Source organism: Zootoca vivipara, chromosome 12 (genome assembly GCF_965207765.1).
Source record: "Zootoca vivipara chromosome 12, rZooViv2.hap1.1, whole genome shotgun sequence".
Lineage (NCBI taxonomy): Eukaryota > Metazoa > Chordata > Lepidosauria > Squamata > Lacertidae > Zootoca > Zootoca vivipara.
In genome coordinates, this window is record NC_142595.1 from 23,611,780 (window position 1) to 23,637,115 (window position 25,336).

Sequence of the window (25,336 nt, forward strand, 5' to 3'; positions counted from 1 at the left end):
CCTGCAAGAATTTTGCAGTCAAGAAGGGAGGGAACAAATTGAGATTGGCTGTGTGTTATTCCACACATCTGTATGCTCCTATAGAAACTGTGTGTTCAATTTAGCTTGTGGAAAAAACTCAGCTCTTAAAAGGTTTCTAGTCCTCGGCATTACTAAGAAATCATAGTGAATACTTTATTCCCTCCCTAAAGTGTCTCTGAAGAAACAGAACCACAATTATGCCAAGTCAAAGCAATGTATGGGTATTTGTGTAATAAAGCAACCATTCCTGATCGCTGGTCATGCTAGCTGGGAGTTGTAGTCTGACAAAATCTGGGGGATAGCAAGATGGGGAAGTCATATCTATCTTAATCCTCAGAAAGAAACCTGGATAGTGGCAGGTCATTTTCTCCAATCCATAAAACAAGAGTTCTACATAGGACAATAAATAATTATTTGACCAATGACATCAAGGTTCCTAAATGTGCCAGGATTTGAACTGGGCATGCTGTTTTCCCATCCGACACTCTATAGTCAATGGACCAGCCTGCTCTCACAGGTGTGGACAATAGGATAGGAACCAGCTCAGGAGTCTGCCTAAGCAGAATCCAGGAACAGGGGCACTGTGCTTCAAGAAAAGAAAGTAGCAGCTGCTGTATTGGGGTTTTCCATACATTGAGGAAGCAATAGGGCTATGGTCTTCCTCAGGAACACTTGGGTCTAATTGAGCTACAGCCTCTTAGAAATTACTCTACAGCAAGCCAGGACTTAACCAGCAAGGGGAACTGACTGATGCAAGTTTAATTACCCGATGTACTCAAACAAATGGGCTTGCTCTTCTCTAACGACTCACATATACAGCCAAAAAGCAGTTAATCTTGTTTGGCATTAATACCCAAAGTAGATGCTGTGTTTTGTTATGCTCACAATCCTACTCTACATCCCCTGCGTGGAGAGACGAGAAACAAAAACACACAACATACTGCCACAAGTTGCCTTCTTACTAAATTTGCTGGAAGCTTGAAGATTTGGGTACACATAGATTGACACTGCTACGGCTTGAATTAAAATGGTTCTGCAGAGAAGGTGCTTGTTCACAAGAGACAGAGGCCCAGGGGGACAAAGGGCAGGTAGGTCTCAGCTGTTGCAGGCAAGACAAGCAAAACAAAAGGCAAAAATAAAACTCATTTAAGCGATGCTGTTTATCCAGCAAGGCTTGAGTGAAATTCCAAGTGCCTAGCAGCTTGAGCACCTAAAAATTTACATCATGTCATCTAGGGCTGCTTGAAGTTCCTGTACTGGCTTCCTACCCTCTTCTGCATCCAGCCACAAACTCTGATGCCTTTTCTGGCCTTGGGTTAGCCATTTATCCTGGTTCTCTACTCCACACAGAAGCTGCCTTCAAGCTTTTCAGACCAGAGGTCCTACCATTGGCATCAGCTTACAGCATGGGATGCATTTTGTATCTTCCACAACAAATCCGACTCCCTGCTTTCCCCAGGCTCTCCTCTTTCTTCCAAAGATGAGCATGGTACCATTGAGGCTTGAACCACCTTAGGAAAGGCCACCTAGGACAACTGGGTCATTAGAGTTGAAGAGCAATGCATTAGGCTCCACTGTCTCCCAAACCCACCAGAGAAATTTACTGAGATTCAGATTTACAGGTCTTCACAAGTAGCCGGGTTTTGGTCATCCAAGTGTGAAGTATGACAGCCCCCCCTCCCTCTAGCTGTCTGTTAAATGTCAAGAAGTACGCAGGGTAGAATCCAGATGTCTTGACTTGATGCTTAGCAATAAAACCATGCTCTGCGTCAGGAAGCAGAAACCACCACAGTGCTAGTTAAATGAAGCCCATGCGTCTGCATGCAATCGCGTCTGTATTAAGGAGCCTCGGCTTTTAAAATCTCCTCCCGCCCTGTTTGTTGAAAGCCATTTAAGAATGAAATGACTGAAGCATTATGAAATGCCTACAGGCCTGGCAGGGTATGCAGGGGGAGGGAGAAAACCAATCAAAGATGGCAGATTTAAAACAGATCTTTCAAACCTCTATCTAATTAGAAACATCTTGGCGTCTCCTGATGTGTTTTTCCCCCAGCAGAGCCATTTTATGAAATATACATTATCTCAAGAGACAGGAGGGAGGCGGCTTCTATTTGTCAGGCGCATCTCAGGCAAGAGCAGGGTGCTATGTTGAGGGAAATAATAAAACTTCAAAGCTAAACAAGCGATTGTCATCTGAAACTCCCTTAGAAAACCAATAAGGTACAAGTACGGCTGAGTGCACGCTGGTGATTTGGGGGATCTTTTTCACTTGATTTGTAATTCTCCATGCAACATGCAAAATCACCACATTTCATACCACAGGAATAAGAGGAAAGGTTGCATTAGTTCAGGAATGGCTGTGCACAGGATGGATTTGGCCCACTAAAGTACTTGTTCCCCACAGGCCCTAACAAATCGGAATGAAGACTTTTGCCCACTTCAAGGGGGGGGGGAATGTCAACAATCTATATTTTAATGCCATTATCTCCATTTGGGTTATGTAAGGTCGCAGCTGCACACGCACGCTTGGTAACTGTGAAGCCCATACTGATAGGTGACATCAGTTTTATGAGAGAGCCTGACCATCTGTGAGGAAACTGGGGCTTCCCCACAACATTGTGCCTGTGAGCCTCACACAGAAAGTTGCTCCACAACTGAAGTAAAGTAAGATATAGTAAGCTGCTTAGCTTCAGAGGAAGCCCCACTAAATCATTAAAGGGGCCTAGCTCCCAAACACAAGTGTGCATACAGGGTTGTAGTCTTTAGTTCAAACTTACTGTATATTCCTGCGTATAAGACTACTTTTTAACCCAGGAAAATCTTCTCAAAAGTTGGGGGTAGTCTTATACGCCGGGTCGTATTTCTTATACGGCGAGTATATCCCAAACTCTAAATTTTAACTGGAAAAGTTGGGGGTCGTCTTATACGCCCAGTCGTCTTATACGCCGGAATATGTACTTACTCACAGAATCCTTAAGTTGCAATGGCTTCTCTGGGTTATTCATACACCCTATTGAGTTATCTTCTAGTTTTATTCATTTCTTCCTACAGGCTTTTTCCTGCTGAAAATCACAACAACCCGCAGCAAAAGTTGACAGAGAATATGCACAGGACCTCTTGGATGGGCTGGGTGGAATTGGCCCTGACTTATTAAGAGAAAGCCTGGAGCTTGCAGGTGCTTGCAAGATGCTCTGATGATGAGAAGCAAAGCCACATTGCCACAAAGTACTGAGTTAGACTTCTACACACCACAGACGTCAGCCCACAACTGGCTATATTTGTCTGTATGAAGGGAGGGAGGAAGGAGTCCTGGGAGTGATTACACATCCATGTTCCTTACCAAATTTACTCACACTAACAAACTATTTAACCAACCACTTCAGGAAGAGGAAAAATCCAAACAAATCTCTATCAGAAATTAAAGGGTTTGCTGGAAAGCCAGAGATGCCACCACCACCCAAACTCTGTGAAATACACTGGGTACTGGAATCAGACAGTACACCTGTCCTGCACCCTTTTCTTCCTGTAGAGAAGACTGTCCTAATTGAAATACTGCAGCTATCCCAGGTCTCTCTAGATATGCTTTCTAGAGAAGGAGTCACACACATTTTCGATAAGAGAATGGGGCCTACTCCGATAATGTTCCCACATAAATCAACAGTTTACAACAGGCATTCCCAAACTTCGGCCCTCCAGATGTTTTGGAGTCCAATTCCCATCATCCCTGACCACTGGTCCTGTTAGCTAGGGATCATGCGAGTTGTAGGCCAAAACATCTGGAGGGCCGCAGTTTGGGGGTGCCTGGTTTAAGAGCTTGTTTTTAAAATGAGTTTGCATTCCTGTTCCCTCTCCCTTGAATTCCTCTAAGAGAGAAAGGACAGTTCAGGAGTGAAAGCGCAGTGGGAGTCGGAAACTGAAGCAACTCTTCATGTAAGCCTGGGCCCAGCTGGGCTCCGCTCCCCCACCTTGGCCTTCTGCAGGCGGCTTTTGCTACCACACCATAGGTGAGCAAAGATAAAGGGGTGTTTCAAGCATCAAAATAAGTGCAGCCGACAGGCTCCGATCACTCCTGCAGCCTGTGTGCTGCACATGTGATGCAACGCAGAGACAGCATGACAGTTCAGAGAACACCGATCACTGCGTGAAGCCACTGAAGCACCATCAGGGTCTCTAGGACTGTTGCACATCATCTCAAGCATGAATGTGAACCAAAGGGCTAAGAAAACTTGCAGCGGGGAGCGACGTATTAAGTCACAAACAGCATGGTCCTGTGGGTCTAAGATGCGAGACATACCGCCAGCAGTCCAGTCGTCATGACACCACATGACTTTGAAATGAGTCACGTGACCTCCATGCCCTGAAACTTGCTTCCTAACTCTCGGGGAGGATGCTTATCTTGTGCAACCAAAACACCTAAATTTAAGCCCCCAATATGAGAGGAAGTCAGGGGAATTTTGGGCTCAAATTCAAGATGTTAATACTCATTTGCACTCAACTTACTTAAATGAACTGCACAGACAACCACTTGAGACGCCAGTGCACACACAAACACCATCAATAAATAGACCCCACATGCAAAGTCACATTAGAACATTTGAAAGCAACCACTACACGAGTCAAGCAAGCCAAGTCAAGCCAAAAAAGAACAGGGAAGACAAAGCTGCTAGCCAGTCCGGACACTGGATAAATCCAAATATTGCAACTATGCAAAGTCGATCGATAGCTTATACAGTGGCAGGAAAATTATGTGAGCCAGCAATCCACATGCAGGGGCATGAAATGGCCACTGGAAATCCAGCCCTAATCTCAACAGCCATGAAGACTACAAACCTGCTTCCAAAAAATGCTTTCTAGATACAGAACTGAAAGCAAACAAAACACAGTGTCCTCTCTTTAACTACATGTCCACAAACCTCCAAACAAAATACAGAGCTATATATAAAACCTGTGACTTTACTGAGTCTGGCAGCATAACAGGAAGTGAACCCTATATACAAGGAAAAACAGCACCCTAACTGCACATGCAATTTCACAAATAGACATGCGTGCACCTGGAGAATGCCTTGTGGTTTCTAGAAGGTTCAGCTTTCCAAACAACCTGCTGGTATCAGAGAAGACTGTACTGAACAGCCTTAATAAACTGCAGCTGTTCTGACATGCATTTTCTGAAAGTCTCCCTACATTGACAGAAACCATTTGAATGCCACTCGTTTCTTTGGGTTCGTTTGCACCGTGTGGCTAGACAAGACAGTGAAGGCGCATCCCTAGAGGCCAATCTGAGCAGACTTGGTACCGCTTATGATCCTTAGCAAGGATTGTCCCGACAGCAACAAGCTGCCAAAGGCTTGGCGGGAGAAGGAGATTATTTGGAGCCAAGCCACTAAAAATGTACACGATCCCAAAGTAGATGGCTGAGGATTTCAGCAATTTACTCACTCGCTACACATTTATAAAGATATCATATTCCCTTCTACCATCCAGATCAAAGCAACCAAACTTTTTTGGGGGGGAGAGGAGGAAACAATTCAACAAAATTACAGACTTGGACACAGCTAAAGTTTCTCCCACATTGCTATGTAATACGCTTGCTTACATTGTGATGTGATTGTATTACATGGGCTACTGCAGCTCCTGCCCACTTTGCACAGAACACCTGCCCACCATTTATTATGCAAGTGCATCTATCTATCACATGGCTGAGTAGGTGAAGCTACAATAATGCAGCCTCAGCTTTTTGCTGTTCCCCAAATGTATTCTGCTTTCCCCACCCCTGAACTGGGAATACGGTGGGCAAAATAAAAGGCTCGTTCCTGTATTAAGAGCTCTTCAAAGGAAGCTGCCCATTGCCGCCCCTCTTCTGGCAACAGAAGCGGAGCTGGGTTTTTCCCCTCCCGCCCCTGCAGCCAGGGTGGGCCTGGCTTAATAAGGCTACAATATAGTGCAAACATAACTTTTATATGCACTGCGAAACAAAACAAAACAAAAAAATGGTGTGATTCGCTTTCTTGAGCTATTAGCTTTACTGCGGTGGTCTGGAACCAAACCTAAGGTATGCTTGTAAATGTAATTCCATATACGCAGCACTGAATACAACCCTAAAAATAAATACTATACACCTTCGGGCACCAGGCAAAAACGTTCCTCTTTAACCAGGTCTTTGGTTGATTGGCATCTGATGCCCGTTTAAATATGTTGTGGAAGGAGACATTATTGGGTTGTCTTTTTGTTAATGTTTTTATTATGCATTTTGTGGTTTTTATATTGTAATTTTATGATTTGAGATCTATGGATGAAGGGTAATACACAAATTTAATAAATAAAATCATCATCATCATCAGTTTATCAGGTCTAGCCATGATCCCAGAAACCACTTCATCAGGCCATGACTAAGAAAGTGCACTGCTACACAACATTTTTTTTGCATACCATTTGGCCGGCCCCACCACCATATCTTTAGCATTAACTACAGTGGTACCTCAGGTTACAGACGCTTCAGGTTACAGACTCCGCTAACCCAGAAATAGTACTTCGGGTTAAGAACTTTGCTTCAGGATGAGAACAGAAATCATGGTCCAGCAGCATGGCGGCAGCTGGAGGCCCCATTAGCTAAAGTGGTACCTCAGGTTAAGAACAGTTTCATGTTAAGAACGGACCTCCAGAATGAATTAAGTTCTTAACCCGAGGTACCACTGCATTTTATGGATTCACACATGCAAAGATCCACTAAGATTTTGTTTCTAGCTTTCATTAACACACATTTCCTATTGGAAAAGTTTGTCGTGTTTTTAGGAAATGAACTTGGGAACAGAGAAGGTGCTATACTCTCCAGAACAGTTATTTTCAAATACTTTAACAACCCTTCCACTGCGGTTCCTCCAATGACCCTGGGAGGAATATAGTCGCCTACAGGGCAGCATTGAAGTGATTTGCATGGCAGTGCAAGAGGAGGAATGGAAAATGATACACACAGAGACACAAACACATCTAGTAGGCCAATCGCTGTCATGTTTCTTCAAAATACGAACCTTCTATCAGATCAGTAGCTGATCCCCGCCCCCATATTAAAAAAATTTATATGCGAGAAAACCCAACTCAAATACATTAAAAATATCAACACGTGAAGTCTAGACTTTGACATTCTGAGTCCAATGGTTTAAATAATTCAAGATTGTGATCTTAGCCTGCTCGAATTTTTCAAGGCCTCCATTTTCCTAATCTGATGCAGAGACAGCAGAGATACACATTTTTTATTACAAACCCACAGCCTTAGGAACAAAAGTGGTCTGTAAACCTAGAATACATTAGCCTACAATTAAGGAAGATGTGCCAGACAGTTTGTAACTGGTATTCCTCTTAAATGTTCACATGATATCCTTTTCAGCAATAGCCTTTAACCATGGACACACCCATAATATGGACTGCTGAGACAATAGACCATAAAAAACCTATTGTTCAGAAGTGGCTGCCGTGCATGTTTCTACAATGCCCAGATGTTTTCTGGGCTTCAGAACATCTTTCCTGGAAGACCAGTTAGAGGATAAAGCTTGCTGCTGTCGCAATTAAGATGAGTTTGCTCCTCAAATAAAGAATCATTCCTTTCTGACCCTTTGCTTGCTAGGAAATCAATCACCTATTGAAACTGTCAAAACTATCACCAGAGTAAAAAGTATTATTGTGCTCCCTAGAAAACTAAAAGCAACCACGTTAATTTAAGACAAATTTGCAGGGAAATGGATTTCTCATGACACTGTCTGGAAGCTTTCCAAGCTGAGGAATTACAGGGTCCACATTTCCAGAGACAGCTTAATTGAGTCTTCTGTGCTTTTTACAGCCTACTTTGATAAACATCAGCAAAGAACGAGATGGGCAGAAAGCTTTCATTGCATCCATTGTTAGACCCATCTATTCATTTATGAACCACAGGTTTTAATATATGTTTTAAAACAAGGGAGATGCTCTTTCTATCCTAATCCCAAAAAGGGTGTTTAGTGCTGATGTCATGGCTCTAGTCTAAATACTCTACAGGCATCTCTCAATTTAGGAATTGTGCTAATGTTTGCCAAAGAAACAAAACTGGTGTGTCAATTTGGGGAAAGGGCTTAACTTTGGTCAACATCCTCTCCAAAGAGATACCTGTAGCAATTAATGCTAGTTAAATACATAAGGCTAACAAAACTTTAACCTTTACCGAGCTGTTAGCCGGATGTCAAGGAGACGTTTATGTCTCTCCCATTCAGTTATCAGAGAGCGGCAGAGACAGCTCTTGAATCCGAATGACACAAACTCTCATTAGAGCCAACACCTGCGAGGTTAATTCACGTCACACACATTTCCCACTTTTGATAAATGCATGCTGTGCACACAAACTAGAAGCTGCAATTGGCAACAGCTCCTGAGCTCCATATCTACTGCATGATTACAGACATGAGGTTCTCCATCAAATATTGCTGTGTTTACCTTTTTACTTGTCTGCCACATAAGGTGACAATTGGCTCTTAAGAGTTAAAAAGGCTGTAACCAGTCCCAGCAACACACATTAAGTCCCCCCCTTCCAAAGGAGAAGCCAGGGCAAAGTCTTAACAGAAAGTGAAACCAAATTACAGTGGTACCTCGACTTACGAACGACTCAACAACCGAATTTTTCGACTTACGAATGGGGCAAATGGCCGCACGCTTACGAATTTCTCGACATCCGAACAGAAACCGTGGCAGTTTTAGATAGGGTTTTTTCGACTTACGAATTTTTAGATGGGGTTGCTTCGACTTACGAATTTTTCCGTTTCCAATGCATTCCTATGGGAAATCGCATTTCCAATGGTGCTTTTCGGCCTACAATTTTTTTTTACCTACGAAGGTGCCTTCGGAACGGATTAAATTCGTAAGTCGAGGCACCACTGTACTGGAGACAACTCTGAAATGCTGACCACCTCAATGCATGTATTTTATGTGTTACAGGGAGCCCAGCTCTACAGTTTTCTTGTACTGTATGTGTCTTTGTCATGATACCCAATTCCAATGTACGTACCCCAGAAAATCCTGGGTATGGGCCTTTTGCAAAGGAAACAGCAAAAAATTCCTGGAAGTGCTCACCATTCAGGAAGGTAGAAAGAGAACATGATTCATGTGACTGCACTTGACATGAGTCAGCGGTGTGATGCAGCAGCTAAAAAAGCCAATGCAATTATGGGCTGCGTCAATAGGAGTATAGCATCTAGATCAAGGGAAGTAATAGTACCACTGTATTCTGCTCTGGTCAGACCTCACCTGGAGTACTGTGTCCAGTTCTGGGCACCACAGTTCAAGAAGGATACTGACGAACTGGAATGTGTCCAGAGGAGGGCAACCAAAATGGTCAAAGGCCTGGAAACGATGCCTTATGAGGAATGGCTTAGGGAGCTGGTTATGTTTAGCCTGGAGAAGAGAAGGTTAAGGGGTGATATGATAGCCATGTTCAAATATATAAAAGGATGTCATATAGAGGAGGGAGAAAGGTTGTTTTCTGCTGCTCCAGAGAAGCGGACACGGAGCAATGGATTCAAACTACAAGAAAGAAGATTCCACCTAAACATTAGGAAGAACTTCCTGACAGTAAGAGCTGTTCAGCAGTGGAATTTGCTGCCAAGGAGTGTGGTGGAGTCTCCTTCTTTGGAGGTCTTTAAGCAGAGGCTTGACAGCCATATGTCAGGAATGCTTTGATGGTGTTTCCTGCTTGGTAGGGGGTTAGACTGAATGGCCCTTGTGGTCTCTTCCAAATCTATGATTCTATGATTCTATAAGAGACAGAATGGCTATACTGAATAAAAGTTAAAAGTTACCATGAGTATATAACCATTCACAAAATTAGCTGCAACAATTAGGAAAGGCTATCCTGACATTCTGCTTATCAACTCTGAAATGCTATGTAATGATTCCACATATGTTTGCCATGTTGTTCATGCACTGACTTGCAAATTTATGTGTTTCCATTCAAGATGCTCAACTTGCTAGGCATTACCACTGCCAGCTTTTAACCTTACCACAGTGCTGTCCCTTACAAGCCGTTTGTTCTAGCTGTGCATTTCCTTGATCAAACCTATAATGCATCTATGATTTTAGACAGAGAAGCAAACACACATGTGTCACTGCAGTCACGAAAACTTCAGGCGAACCAATTTTACTGCTGTGGTTCCAATGCAAACAGTACAGCATAGCATCTGGCAGAGCTTCCAAATAGCATAAACTACGGTATCATTTTAAGGAGTTTGCTAGGATGCTTCAGGTACATAGTTCCCTGTCCCTACAGACTACTATGCCAGATGACCCAGCTAACTCACCAATGAAGAATCTGAAAGCTGAAGCAATTAGGACAAATTCCTAGCATCTCCCAATTGTTATATGAAGCTTATTTCCCCCTCCAAGGCAGAAATCAGGTATGACTTGTTCTAGGAGGGCCACACCTCGGGAAACAAAGCACTTGAACTCAAACCTATATGGTTCCCATTTTATCCAGCACCATGATCAGTTTAAAGGCCAAGCCAGGTGCATTTTCAATAGCCTTCTCAGGAAAGCGCAAAATGTGGTCTCCACGTGTTTTAAGCATAGCTTAACCATTATTTATTTCCATTAAATGTACACACAGGCTGAGCATTTCTGGTATAAACTGCTCACAGGAATGAAGTTACACAACTGCGTTACCATGAGCATAATGTGCAATGGGGCAGGAGCAATCCTAATCCTAGCAGCGCACCAGCAGAGTGTGGTAGGGTGGCATGGCCATCACCACATCCAGAGTCTCGCCACACACGCCATAGTCTGTGCTATGCAGTCTTGGAGCAGCCATAGCGATTGGACCTGATGCCCTCAAGTGATGGCATCCGAGTCCCAGCCAGCTCAGCCCCTACTCAAATGCCCCATTTGAGGGCTCTGAAAAGCCACCAGTGATACTTCCATCCACCCTTTTGGAAGACACAATGGGGAGCTCCAGGGGAGTGATGCCAGTATCAATCCACAGGCAGAGGCTGGTGGAGCTGTTTTGACCTGGGCATAGGGAGACCACCACAACGAAGTCCTCACTTGTGCAGCAGATCAGAGTTTTGGATTGCAGACTTAGCCCATCTAGACCGCTTTGGGCTGTTTTCTGGTGGCAAATGAGAAGCACAAAGAGGCATGTCCACCAATACAAAAAGTACTTTAATACATTCTTAAAATACAGAAATCTTTATTTGAACAAGCTACATCAGTATATTATTATTATTATTATTATTATTATTATTAATTACTTATACCCCGCCCATCTGGGCAGCTTCCAACAAATTAAAATCCAACAATCTATTAAACATTAAAAGCTTCCCTAAACAAGTATAATTGACTTAATCTCTGAAGAGTTTTTTTGTGTGCATAAATGTCCAAAATGAAAACCTAAGACAAAAATTCTTCAGGATTCCCAGTTATGATGAGCCCAATAATCCAAACCATAATAATAACCACATTGAGGTCCTTGGAAAAGAAGCTGGTCCACTGGTGTGTGTGTGTTTTAAATGGAGCAAGTTGTATTTGCAGTAAAAGCAGTCATATTCTGTCCAGACACCCCCACATTTTCACTACAATCATAGTTTAGCAAACTTAAGACTTCATCTTCCAGCATTACCCCTAACAGGGAGTAGGAAGCATTCAAGCTAAAAACATAGTTATATGGCACTATAGAAAACATTTAGCAGGGAAGCAGAGGGACAGTGGGAATAACTTACATGACCTTTTGGGCACATTCTAAAGTTTTTGAGAGCCATAGCTGTAAAGACCATTACAAAAATCTATATGTAGAACTTAAATGCTGGCAAAGACTCTTGCATACTGGTTTGGCTTGATCTTGGGAGTCAAATTTAAGACCTGCTTGGCTCTTTGAGGAGGCACAAGTAGCACTTGCACATACATGCCTGCATTCATTTTATTAAAGTGATCTTCCATGTAGATTGGATCTCTCTCTCTCTCTCTCTCTCTCTCTCTGGCACCTTATTATGAGCAGCTTTTCCTTTCCCAGGCAACTCCCAGTCTTATCCTTTCATCTGTGCTGCAAGCCTGATTAATTAAGCGAATCATTTGGCTAATGCAATTAGAACACCCTTCGCCTCACCCTCTGCCAGGACTAAAAGGCAGCAGCATATAAAAGAATCCCCAACTCAAATTCAGCAGTTTCCTTCAGGCTGAGGACATCTAAAAACTTTACATGTCCAAGGAAATTGGAGTGGATTTCCGGGGGGGGGGGGAGAGAGAGAGAGAGAGAGAGAGAGAGACAGCGCACAACTTTCCAAATGTCAGAGCATCAGGAAAGTTTAAAATAAATATCACCAGAAGATGTGTGCACACTGCCAGAGCTCAAAAGCAAGCTTCTTGTTGGCTTATGAATGCGGGCATTCAGATAGCAATCAGAATCCAAGAACCACATTATAGACTCCTCTGCTCAAATCTCCCAGGGAGCCATGTACAAAGCAGGAGAGGCGGTGTCTAGAGAAGCACGCTTAGCCATCATTGCGGCAACACATATCGCAACAGCTCCAGTATGGAACACCCTGAGATTTGCACCCTGAGAAACATTTTGTTCAAATTCCAAGCCCTCATAGTTGTAGGGAAAAAATGCTACAAGCACACTTCCTTGGAAGGCTGCCGGATTTCAGTGGAATATACATAAGAACTACATACCTAAAAACCAAGTGATTAGAATTACAAAAGTTGGGGGTGTAGTACTGGTGCCACTATCATTGCTGATAATCATGTGTGGAACACTTATGGGCTACGTGAGGACAACAAGAAAAAAATGTAACCCCATTTTCTGATTACAGAACTGAGAGGACATGCAGCTGGTCCAGAGGTACTGCATAACTTCAAAGCAAAGGTGGAATGTGAACCTTCATCTCCCAGGTACTAACAAACTACATCCTATTCACAGGATCATATCAGCTTCAGGAATTGTAGTCCATCTCCCTGTATCCGAGCCCAACCTGAATAAGAAGAATTCAAAGATGGCTTAAAAAACCAAAGTTCACACAAATCTGGTTAGGGTGCCATAATTATTATTATTTTCCATCAATAGAATAGGGGGTTTCTCTTTAATGCACAATACCAGCTCCTTGCAAACTGAAAGTAGTACGGTATATAATCTTCCTCGCATGCACAGTTAAGTACAGCTGCTTATTCCAAGGTCATACAGAAGCTCCACCACAAACCCACGAAAATGAAATCTTAGCTGCAAGTGCCCACTTCCTTTTCTCTAATCACAAGAGTGTCATTCCTGTTTGCTCATACACACAATCTGTCCATTATATAAGTTGGTAAGAAGACAGCTGAGTATGAGTGGGGGGAAATGGAAGAGACAGGATACGCAAACAAGACAGGCTCCTCAGTGGCTTCTTGGTTTCCAGTTTCCCTCTACCAGAACACCGCCCAGCTTCTTGTGAAACACACCAAGGTTCCCACATGACTCACTCAGCATACAGACAAAGCAGCAAAATGTCTAGCGTTCTGGGTCTTTTAAAGCAATAATAGCATGGCTACGTCAGAAAGCAAACATGTCAAGACACTAATGGTTTAAGCAATAGGCCTAGCAATAGGCAACATTCCTTCAGCTACAGGTTTTATTTTTTAATAGAGTGCCCAAGAAACGGTGGGCATGGGGAGAGTCAGGTTCACACAAGAATACACCTCCTTCTGTAACAAATAGCAATTCCACAGCTACAGTGAAGTCCATTTTTCTCTTTCCAAACTTGCTTGAGAGAGAAGCACAATGATTGCACACCAGCACCACACATAGCCAGCCCCTCCCAGTTGGGAATTCTGACAGCTAATAAAGTAGATTTACTCATCTCACCGAGATTCTCACACTATTTTGTGATCACTTCACTAGTCTCTTAAATAACAGTTTTCCAAAGCGCCCAGTGCTGGGAATATTTTTTTAAGGGTGCCAATGATGGTAAAAATCCAGTTTTCCCTTTCCAACAGCCGATTACCCTGTATAAAGTAACTTTAGCTTTGTTCCACATTAAGGGAAATCTAGGTAATTTGTAAGAAGAGCTCATAGTTCTGGAACCTGAGATATTACTTATATCCATATTAATGCAGAAACAATTGATATTCAAATCAAAACCGTTAATTGCAGAGCACATTTAGAGGCACTCTACGAGGCCCTTCAAAGATCATCAAAATTACTTCCTGGAAGTCATCAGAAATCAATTGACATATTGTTGGTCTCGCCACAGTAAACTAAGGTTTATATCAGGTTGAGATTTGGTGAGGGTTAGGGAGATTTGGTGAGGGAAGAGCCTTTGAAAGGAGGAGAGGGTCTTCACATCTCTGTACCTACTTGCCATTAAGAGGAAGAATAATCTGATTATGATTTTGTTCTGGCCAAGACAATTAGGAAAGCCATTTTTGCCGATTTCTGTGAGCAGTTCCACAGCTTAAAGAAACAGACATTTAGTTATACCAAATATGTCTGAAATCCCAATGGCCATCATATTAACTCCTTTAATTGCTTGCACTTTATAGGGAATGAGAGTATAGAATTGCTTCTTTCTTCAAAAGAATTCTATTAAAATGGCTGAGGGTTGGTGAGTAATTTGCTTCTGGGACAACACTGATCAAAGGGCGTGTCTGGGAGAGGCATTACAAAACTGCAACATACAACATGACACAAACTGCACAAATGCTCTTTAAAATCATAAATGTGAAAAGTACCCAGGAGACAGCCACTCCTTATTCGCATAGGAATATTGTTAAGTCACACAAGACTTTTAACGGTACACACTTTTCAGCTGGACACAGGCAGGTGGTACAGACAAGCTTCACTCCCTTCACCATCAAATAAAAGAATGCTACCGAACTGTCACATATAGAGACATGGACTATTTACTCCTTGACTTTCAATCCAAGACACAGACGCCCACAATTCTTGCAAAAGCAGGTCACAGACACAACCCCAACTTTCCTATAAAATTGCCGCAACTTGCCACAAACATGATCTTTCCTCATCCCATGTAAACAAGCATATTTGCTTTCACTCATACTGCCAGCGTTCCTCATTATTCTGGAGACAAAAACCCATGACACTTCGAAGGGCACCAACCTCCAAACAGAAACAAGCACAACTCCAAACTAAAGGATCTTCTTGAGATTCCCTGTCCCAATTAGTTTAGCCATCTACTGCCATCCCTTTCCCACCAGACGGAACTCCAGGACTCCACAATCTGTAATGGTTTGCCCTGCTCAACTTCAGGAAACACCAGGCAGTGGACATCAATCCCGACCCCACATAACAGAGATCCTCCTTGTCAGCCTTTCTCTCCAATCCTTGAATCTCTCCCCCACTGACCCATAACCCCAGCCTAGGATTCCAGGACGATCCTTTCCCCATCCTTCAATATGCTTTGCAGCCCCCATGGGCTCGCTGCTATTTCCAGCTGCCTGTCTCCTCCTGATCTGTTCCCGAACTAGTCCACCTTGTGCACTGCCCGCCCCCCATCCTCACACTGCATGAACCCACCACCATCCGACCCCCGCATTCAGACCCACTTTGGATCCAGGCAGTTGCACCCAACAGCCCCATAATAACCCCTGGAAGTGCAAAACCGTCCAGCACAGCCCCTTTAGACGAACGGGGGGGGCCATGAAGGCAGCCCCTCCCTATCTAGATCGCCACCTTCTAATCCAAAGGGGAGGGGCTCTACAAAAAAAACAGCCCCACAGATAAGTGTCCCCATAACGGTGAACCCCCACTCCTCCTCAGAAGGCACACGCCTTAGATGCCCTTAAGGCGCTGGCGCTTTCTTGCCTGTCCCCAACCCCACAGTACGACCCCCCCACCCACCCACGCCGGGGCACTCCCAGTCCTCGCTAATACCCTTCTGTGACTCACAGGAGGCTGGCTCCCTTGTTCCCACCCGAAAAGTACAAGGCTTAACCTTTGCCCGCCAGCCTTGCTCCTGGGAGGAAGAGATAAGTTTCGGGTCATGGGCTTTACTCTCCCACACACACCGGCCCCAAATCCCTCCACACTGACTCCAATGCAAGTCCCTCCTCGGTTCTTACTTTGCAGTTGGAGTTTCCTCCCTAGCAACTCCCCTCCGACCTTCCCTGCCCCCTCTAACCTGAAGAGGAAACCCACCCGCTTTCCCCACCAAGGGCCACCGCCTCCCGCCAGCGTCTCCTCAGGAGCCCACCTAGGGCGCCCCCCCCACTTCCCTCCAAGGACCCTCGGCCCACGCGCAACCCCCCCCCTCCGACGACCCACCTGCCGGCCCCGTCGCCACCGCCCTGCTCGCTCGCCTCTCGCTCCGCTCCACCCCGCGCCGAGTGACTCGCTCCAGCGAACAATAGGGGTGAACAGAGACCTTGCCGGAGCCCAGCCCTGATCCCCATGGACACAGGCCACGCCCCCAAGATCCTCATTGGCCGCGGCTGCTGGCGAGGCGGGGGGGGGAGAGGCCTCCTCTCCCGCCCGCCACGCCCTGGGCTCGGTGTTTTAACGCCTTGATTGGAGGCGAAGGGAAGGTGGCGACGGCGCGTGGGGGAGGGGGGGAAGGGTGGAGTCTGGAAGGGCGGACGCGCGGAGCCGGACAGGTGTGGGCGGGGCCAGGCGCGGGAAGGGGGCGGGGTTAAGTAACTGTCGGCGGTGGGATGGGGATTTTGTAACGCGAAAGGGTGTGTGAGGGGGGCATTCAGTTTTCAGCCTTTGGAGGAGTATTTGGGGGGCGCTTTAAAAGCCGTATTGTGCGGGGGGGGCAAAGAAAGTGATAATGAATTGGGAGGGGGATACAACTGGGAGTCTTTCAGGGGTAGTTTGTGTGGAGAAGAAGGGGGAGCGGGTTCGTCAAAAAGGTTTTCTGTTGAGAGGGAAAAGTCATGAGGAAACTGGGAAGCGGAGTTTTTTGGGGGGGTAAGTGGTTTTATATGCAAGAAGAAATGGGTAAATTGAAGGAAATTGTTTTGTGAAGATTGTAGGTGGGGTGGGGGGAGTTGTGTGGGCAGCTACCTGGGCTGGCAGGGAAGTTTTGAGGGGAAACCTGTGGACTGAGAATTTATGATTAGTTGAAGGATACTTTGGGGAGGCTACTATTGAACAAAGGTGTGCAATTCAAATAATAATAATACTGTAATAATAATAATAATATGGTTTTCAGTTATATACATTTCAATAGTTTTACAGTCATTTTAACATTTCAAAACTCCCTCTTTCTGCAGTTCCTTTTATCATTTCCTGCATATTCTAAATTAACTTATTTTTTTATTCATCTACTTTAGTTATTTACTCTTATGAAACTGCAGGTTATTACAATAATCCTGCCAATGTCCATATCTGTTTACAAATTATTTGCACATATTCAATAAACCATTTCCATCATTTTATTTAAAAAGTTTGTTATCTTGATTTCTTATTCTTCCGGTAAGTTTCGCCATTTCTGCACAGTTCCTAAGTTTTTGTATCCATCCTTTCATTGGGACTACTTGTTTCCATTTTGGGGCAAATAATAACAAGTCGCATACATGAATAAATTTTGATACTATTCAGGTAGTTCTAACCCTATAATTCCCAAAAAGAAAGCTTCTGGGTTGTTGTTTTTTTACAAATGTTATTTTAAACATCTTTTTCAATTCATTATATATCATTTCCCAATAAGCTTAACCTTACTGCAAGACCACCACATATGATAGAAAGTACCTTCTTTCTCTTTGCATTTCCAACACTTACTCGATTTTGATTTATACATTTTTGCTTGTTTACTTGGTGTTAGATACCATCTATATAACATTTTCATATAGTTTTCTCTTGAACCATAGCATGCTGTAAATTTTATATCCGCATTTTACAATCGTTCCCACGCTTCCATATCTATATTATAACCAATATCTATTTCCCAATGTATCGTTGAAAATTTTACTTGCTCATCCTTTGTCTCTCAATCTAATAATATCTTATACATTTTTTATAGCACTTTAACATTACATTCCAACAGATCTCTCTCCAATTGTGATATTTGTTCCCCAAACCCTTGTTTCATATATTTCTTAAATACTTCATTCAAATGATGATAATCCATTGTATTCCTGATAAATCCTGAAATTCTTTTAATTTAAACTCTCCTCCCTCTTGTTTTAATAAATTTCTATAAGTTGACCAGCCTTCTATCATATTCTTTTTCTTTACAGCTATGGCTTCCAACAGTGATTGAACAAAGGTTTTCACAGGGAAGAAAACAGATTTGGAAAGAAAGGGGCTGTTCAGATAGATTTTAGATAGGGAACTTTGGAGGGGTGTGTCGTTTTATTATTTCTGATCTGGAATTTAGGTCATTTCATTAGGAAGCTGCCAGTTCAGACTTTCTATCTAGCCTAGCATTGTCTATTGTGGTTGTGGTTCTCCAGGGTCGCAGATATTTCCCTTCATGGGATTAGCCATCTCAGAGCAAAATGTGTATTTGCACTTGACCATCTCTCTAGTATTGTAGGGGCATGCACACAACGTCCTTCCTATCCCAGTGTTGTCCCAGACCTTCTTTCTTTCTTTAAAAACATGGGTTTTCCAGTGCGGGGAGGTTTGGACTTCCCAAGGATTTTAAAAACCTTGGAATAGAGATGAAATTGTTTGGATGCCCACACGGGAGACAGAGGGATACAAAATCACATTTTGCTCCATTGTGCTCACCCCCCATCTGCTAACTGGAGCTTTTTAACTGGAGATCCAATGAACTGAATGTAGGATCTTCTGCCTGCAAAGCATATGCAATGCCATGGTCCTTATTTAAGCAATGGTGATTTCACTGGCATAAAACAGTGAACTGTGCTATGTTCTTTAAATTGTAAATTGGAACCACAATCCACAAAAACCTTTTAAATGTTGATCTTTTAATCCACGGAATTACAGTGCTTTACAGTTTCACTTTGAGGCTGACCACATACATTCTTAACCCTTGCTACTTAAAAGCGAACAGGGGGCTGGCTAGATGGGTAAAGGAAGCAATATTAAATACTGTACCGGTAACTCCCTTTTAAGGGCACATACAATCTGAATGAAGCAGTAGTAAATTTGTTTTTTAAAAACAAACAAAACACAGGTGCTTCTGGATCTCTCCACTTTGGATAACTATCAGCCAGTTTTCATTCCTTCATTTGAGACAAAGTTTCTGAGTATGTGTTGGCTACCTGGCTCCAGGTGTAGACAGATGATGCAAATAATCTTAACCCATTCCAACCAGAGTTCTGACCTGGTTTGGGAACTGAAAATGCCATTCTTGATGACTGGAGCACAATGACAGCAAACTTCTTAGTTCTTCTGGGCCTCTCAATGGCATTTGGTGCTATTGACCAATGATATATCCTTCTGGACCACCTTTTTGGAGTGAAGCTATGGCAATGTATTTTGCTGGGTCTGATCAGGTCTGAAAGCTAGGTTCCAGAAGGTTGTGTTGGGGTGCTGAGGGAGCAAGATTTCTCAAGGGTCCATGTTGCCCCAAGAGCCCTTTACAGTTACATCAGTAGTTTTCATGTTTTTAAGGACTCGGGGCTATCTTTAGTTCAGAAATGTGTTTGGGGATCAGGTCAATTTTTAACATACATTATTGTGACACACCTAAGGTGTAGATATGTTGGACTACAACTCCCATTATCCCTAACCACTGTCCATCCTGGCTGGGGTTGATGGAGTCCAACAGCATTTGGACAGGTTGTTTCCCACTCTTGTTCTAAATGAAATCACCAAGAATTATCATCTATAATGATCTGACAGCAGTATGACATCCAAACCAAGTGCTTTGGGGGGGGTTGTTACAGTAAATGTCACACTTTTAGCATTAGGAAAAATTGGTGCCGGTATTGCATACTCTGGAGTACCCCCAGAAAAAAAGTGCTGCCCAAATCTACTGTCTGAACACTCTGGTTTGGATGGCTTAGATGTGGAACTTGTTTCAGACCAAACAAGGTGCTTTTGTTCAATAAGAACTCTGATACTGAGAAGGTTATTTCCCCTGATCCGGATGGAATAGCACCCCTTCTGAAGGATCGGGTGTGCAGTTTGGGACCCTCCTGGAACTGGCTTTCCTAGCCAGGAATGCTTTTGCCCAACTCTGCCACCGCGGTGCATGAACTGCAGCTCCTCATGAAGATGGCAGATCTGACCACTGTCACATACGAATATTTGGATTGCATCCAGGTTAGACTATTACAAGACTGCATCAGAGCCCAGTTGTTGTGAGCATCTATAATTTGCTTAATTAAATTTTGTGCTTCCAATTATATTCTGAGTTCAATTCAAATTGCTGGTTGTGATCTTTAAAGCTCTAAATGGAATGGCTTGGGTTCAGGATACTCAAAAACAACTTGCTTATCTGTTAAATTCTTCAAGTGACAGCTTTGTTCTGCATTCTGCTTTTTTCTGAGTTCCTGCTTGTCAGCATGTGGGATAGCTGTTTCACCATAGTAGTAGCCAAGCTCTGGAGTATAGTTCCTTGATATCAGTTTGGCTCCTTCACTGTTCCCCATTCTCATGGGCTGTAAAGACTTGTGTTTTCCTACAGCTTTTAATGAAAACTGAGATCTTATGTTTGGTGTTGGCTATATGTTAGGGCAAAATTCTGGGTGTGAGAATGCTCAGCCACCCAGCTCATCAGGCAAGGGCCTGTGGTCGTTGCGGAGTATAAAAGGAAGGAGTCCAGCCATGATCCAGAGCAAACAGCAAGGTTTATTACTGTGCAGCAGGTTCAATGCCAGACTGAACACTGTGAACAGGGCTGCAAGAACTTTTAAAAGTTCCCACCACCATCCCATGATGCACATTGAAAGCATCATACATACATCACTTGTGACAGGGTAAAACGTCAGAAAAGGGGAAGGTGCAAGGGGCATTAGCATACAGGTAAACAGGAGGTAAACAGGATTAACATAAGGTAACAATGCACGATGTCCCAGGACATTGTTAAGCAAGTACCAGTAAGTATCTGGGAGGGGATCCTTGAGTACCTGGCGGGGGGGGGGGGGGACAATGGGTCCAGGTGTGTGTATTGCCTCTGGCTTCGGAGGGTTGGGAATGGCAGGAGATGGTACCTGAATGGATTATGGATATGCAGAGGAGCACCACCCTGGCTACCTGACCTCTTGCTTAAAGGATTATGGCTGTTCCCTGCATCCCTGAGAGCCCTTGGCCAGAGTAGCAAAACGGGGTTTCATTTAGAAATAAAGATACACGGTATTCATTCATAAAGAAATATGGTTACATAGAGTCTCAGGCAACAGAGAAAGGGTAGGAAAGGGAGCCTTTATTACACAGGGCTTGATCTTGAGGGGGTTCGTGTTGGTGTGATACTAGAGTGGTGTTGTAGGATCAAATGGGGTCCCCTTGAGGGCATTTGTGCCAATCTTGATTCCCAAATGAAGCCTCATTTGGGTGCCCCCCCCATAAAATTCCCTAGCACTATATATTGTTGGTTCTTTGATTGAGATCTGAACTGTTATTTTATTATGCTTATTGTACACAACTTTGATGACCTTCTGTCCCGAAATAGTAAAGAAATGAACTTCACTTGCATACCAAATGTTCTGATTTAGTTGGATTGTGCTGCAAATAAAAGTCTTTCTCAGGCACATCCAACAGGTAGATCGAGATCTACCGGTAGATCACTGGACGTCTGTGGTAGATCACTGGTAGACCACTGGCTCCCCCCAAAGAAGCTCAGCAACTTTGACTCCCCTAAAAAAAAGCTCAACATTTTTGCCCTGCACCCCAAAGAAACGGGGATTTCCTTCCCCCTAAAACAAGCCCTACAACTTTGACCTGAACCCCTAAAAAATGGGCCTTCCTCCTTCCTAAAAAAAAAAAATCAACAATTTTGACCTGAACCTCCAAATAGGGGGTAGATCACCACCAGTTTTTAACTCTGTGAGTAGATCACAGTCTCTTGGGAATTGGCCACCCCTGGTCTATCTTATTTTAACAAGCTCTCTTCAGGTATAAATTCAGTTTGGGGATAATATCAGATAAACCGTGCAAAAAGGCAAGGGTTCTTACCAACTTCATCTCGGGCATAATTTCTAATGTCTATGACCATTTTTTCCCGTGTCTTAAGTTCATTTCATCATATAAATCCCCATATACATGGTCAAATACCACCAGTGGAATTAGAAAGTCAATAAACGTCCATTTTTTTTTTAATTCACAGTAAAACGGAGTACTTCCAGAATAGTAAATCAGGAGAACTGCAATTCCAGCTGACAGGGTTGATATACCAACCAGTGATAATGAACCTTACAGAAGTTAACACCTGCGGTGGTAAAACATTGAATCCCTTGCTATGTAATATAATGCTCTCCCATGCACCACAATAATTATAACTGCTGCTAATAGCTACTGTAGTGGTTGATCATATATATACACCTGACAACACCTACCAACACCAATAGCGTAACATCTCCAAAGGCCTTTTCTTACTTTCTTCGAAACATGAACGGAGAGAAGGAACTGTGCAACGAAGAGTGACAAAGACAAAATTGAAAACAAAATTGCCTCTTTTTTTACGTCAGATTCCAAAGCTGGGGGAGAAATTGAGAAAGACATTTCCCCCAACAATGGAAGATGATAAAGGACTTCCCATTAGAAAGCAATGAGGGGAAATGTTGCCTGACCCGGGGGAGAAAAGGCGCACAAGCTAGTTCGAATAACATCTTGAAGTGCAACAACTTGCTGCCGTCTCCTAGAGGAAACTGATTAATGAATCCCCAGCTGCTACTATAGAGCCTTTATTGTGGACAAATATTGCCTCTCTCCACCTGAGATTTTTTCCTTGGTCACAATTTGTCTGGCTCTTGATGCTCATATAACATCATGAATTTCAGATGTCTATGGAATGGGGTCTATTTAGTTGTTGGAGGTGCTTACAAAGTCAGATTGAAAATAGGGTACACAAAAATCAGTTATAAACATTAGTTGAACAGAACAAGAGGAGTCTGCAGGTATGTGTGTGCATATCATTGATGAATAATAGAATTTTGCCACTGGATTACAGCTGGAGCTTCCACTGTTAGTAACCTAATATTGTTATAAGGTTCATACTTCTTCATGGTATACCTGTATGTATACTTAAAAAGTCTCATATAATCTTTTCTCTAAAAGTTATAACACCTCTAGCAAAGTTTGTAACCTCTTCGTGAGGAAAACCCATTGAGAAGACTAATTAAACATACCAACTATACAGTATGCACCAAGTTTGAAGAACAAGGTCAAATAGAAAAAAAACATGTTTAGTATTTATTTTGTAGTATGGAACTTTACTGTCCCTGAGCTTTGCCAAACCGTGAGCATCTCTCAATATTAGATGTTCTTCTTCAGGCGACCATACAAAGGCCAGGATTAAGCAAAGGTTATTTTTTTGATTCTCTAAAGGTTCTTCTATATCCAAAGTCCTATTGAATTCACAGAGCAGCAGTGTCAATAAAAGCATGTTTGAATCCTGGCAAAATAAGAACACTCCTTATGGAATCTAGAGGCCTGAACAGGCTGGGGGTCTGGGTAGCCTTGTTCTGCTTCCAGAAATGGAGAACTTCACACAGAATTATAAGACCAACAGAGACTATTGCTAGGGAAACTGTTTTTGAAAGCCTCAACTTTTTAACATTCCTGATGCGCTGTAGCCCTTTCTATATCCATCTTTTGCAAAAAAAAAAAAAAAAAAAGCTGATTTGATAATGCTTCCTTGCCCAACATAAATATTATTGCAATGGGCTTTCATTTTACGCAGGTGCTATTAGAAGCATAATATGGGTGTTTTCTTTAAATATATATAATGACATAGTTATTAACACTTGTCCCCAACACCTCAGGTGTTTGTCACTATCCACGAACATTTAAAAAGGCTTTGAAAGTTGGTAGTGCAGGGATGAAATAGTCTCAGTGTTACTCATAGCTTGACAATGTGGAAACTAAATAAGCACATATTATGTATAATTAAGTATGTGATCCCATTGCACCTCTGCAGACACTCTAGCTAGTAGCTAGATTTCCTGTGTTCCATATTCCTGTCTGTGGTCAGTTTTCTAGTTGCTCATGTACATCTTTAATTTTAATGCACTCAGGGATCGGGTCTATGAACATCACAATTCTGGATGGATGAGGTCACCCACTGAGAATTGTAAAACTGTTAGTATGCTGGCATTGTTAAAGGGTATGAAAACCCACACTGTAGACAGCTGTGCTGTTTTACTTTACTTTCCAATGGGGATGTACAGATATTCTTTGCTGATTGACCTTCTAACATTGCTTACTTTTGCTCAGGTAAACACAGTACAGATTTTGAACAAATTCAAAACCTGAAAAAAAAGCTGGAATCCATACTCAGATTTTCTGATATTCCAAATTTTGCACCTGAAATTCAGCTAAAGGGAAAACACATCTTGATGAACTTTAAAGTAAATTACGTATCTAGAAACGGTCAAACTAAACACTTTTTAAATTTGGGTTTGTAGGGTTTTGTTTGTTTGTTTGTTTTAAAGACTCAAATGAAACAACATAACTGGAAATGTTAAAAAATAATATAATTTTATTCCATAGCAGTTGACAGACAAACATAATCAAATCTATTTAAAATCAAATTCAAGTTAAGAAAATTTGGCTGAGAATTTTACTCAAATATTTTAGCGGAACAACCTGTAACTATACACAGATAAACCATATTACTGTACATATTTTTTTTAAAATGGAATATATGCAAAAAATAACTTCATGCTAAAAAATTGGCAAATGTGACTTAGATACATTTGCTAGTTAAGGAAATGTGTCTGTCGCCTTGTTTATCTAATTATCATACCATCCAACAACAAAACACGTTAATTTTCCAGCTTCAGCTGAAAATGAATTTTGCCCATAGGCTTAAGTCTCAGCAGGCCCTCTAGACAAAGTATGCAGGTATTACTGTGTTAAAAACAGCATGACATGGGGCGCTTCCAGATTATTGCTATTTTGTGAGTGTGATTCAGTTGAATTGCCAGGAAATTCAGGTTGCACACATTAAAGCGGATTTAGGCTCTTGCGTAACAAACCCACTTCCCAAAAAAATCAAATTTGTGAGATAACAATGGCTCGACACTATATTCTATAACCTCCCTGTAAAATTGGTTGTAAACCAAGCAGGATGAATATTCAATAAACAGATTGTCTGGAAAGTGACCGTGGTAAAGGGCACTTGCAAAATCTGATTCAGTCCATATGGACATTGCCAATGATGCCAGAGCTACTCAGCTGCTTTGAAAGACATGTTCTGTTAAATATGTTGGCATCTTGAAGCAAGGTTGTTGTAAGCATGTGGAC

The 25,336-nt window shown here is 42.7% G+C and overlaps 1 protein-coding gene across 2 annotated transcripts in view; it reads right to left on the reverse strand.

The window, feature by feature from the left end:
- JUP (junction plakoglobin) overlaps positions 1-16,357 on the reverse strand; it is a 59,913-nt gene extending 43,556 nt beyond the window's left edge. The window contains exon 1 of one of the 2 annotated variants that reach the window (XM_035134276.3): positions 16,280-16,357. The gene's annotated coding sequence lies outside the window, so the exon portion shown is untranslated. Of the gene's footprint in view, positions 1-15,904; positions 15,943-16,279 lie in introns of those variants that run through there. The other variant, XM_088655674.1, reaches the window with a different exon arrangement.
- Positions 16,358-25,336: the final 8,979 nt, after the last annotated feature.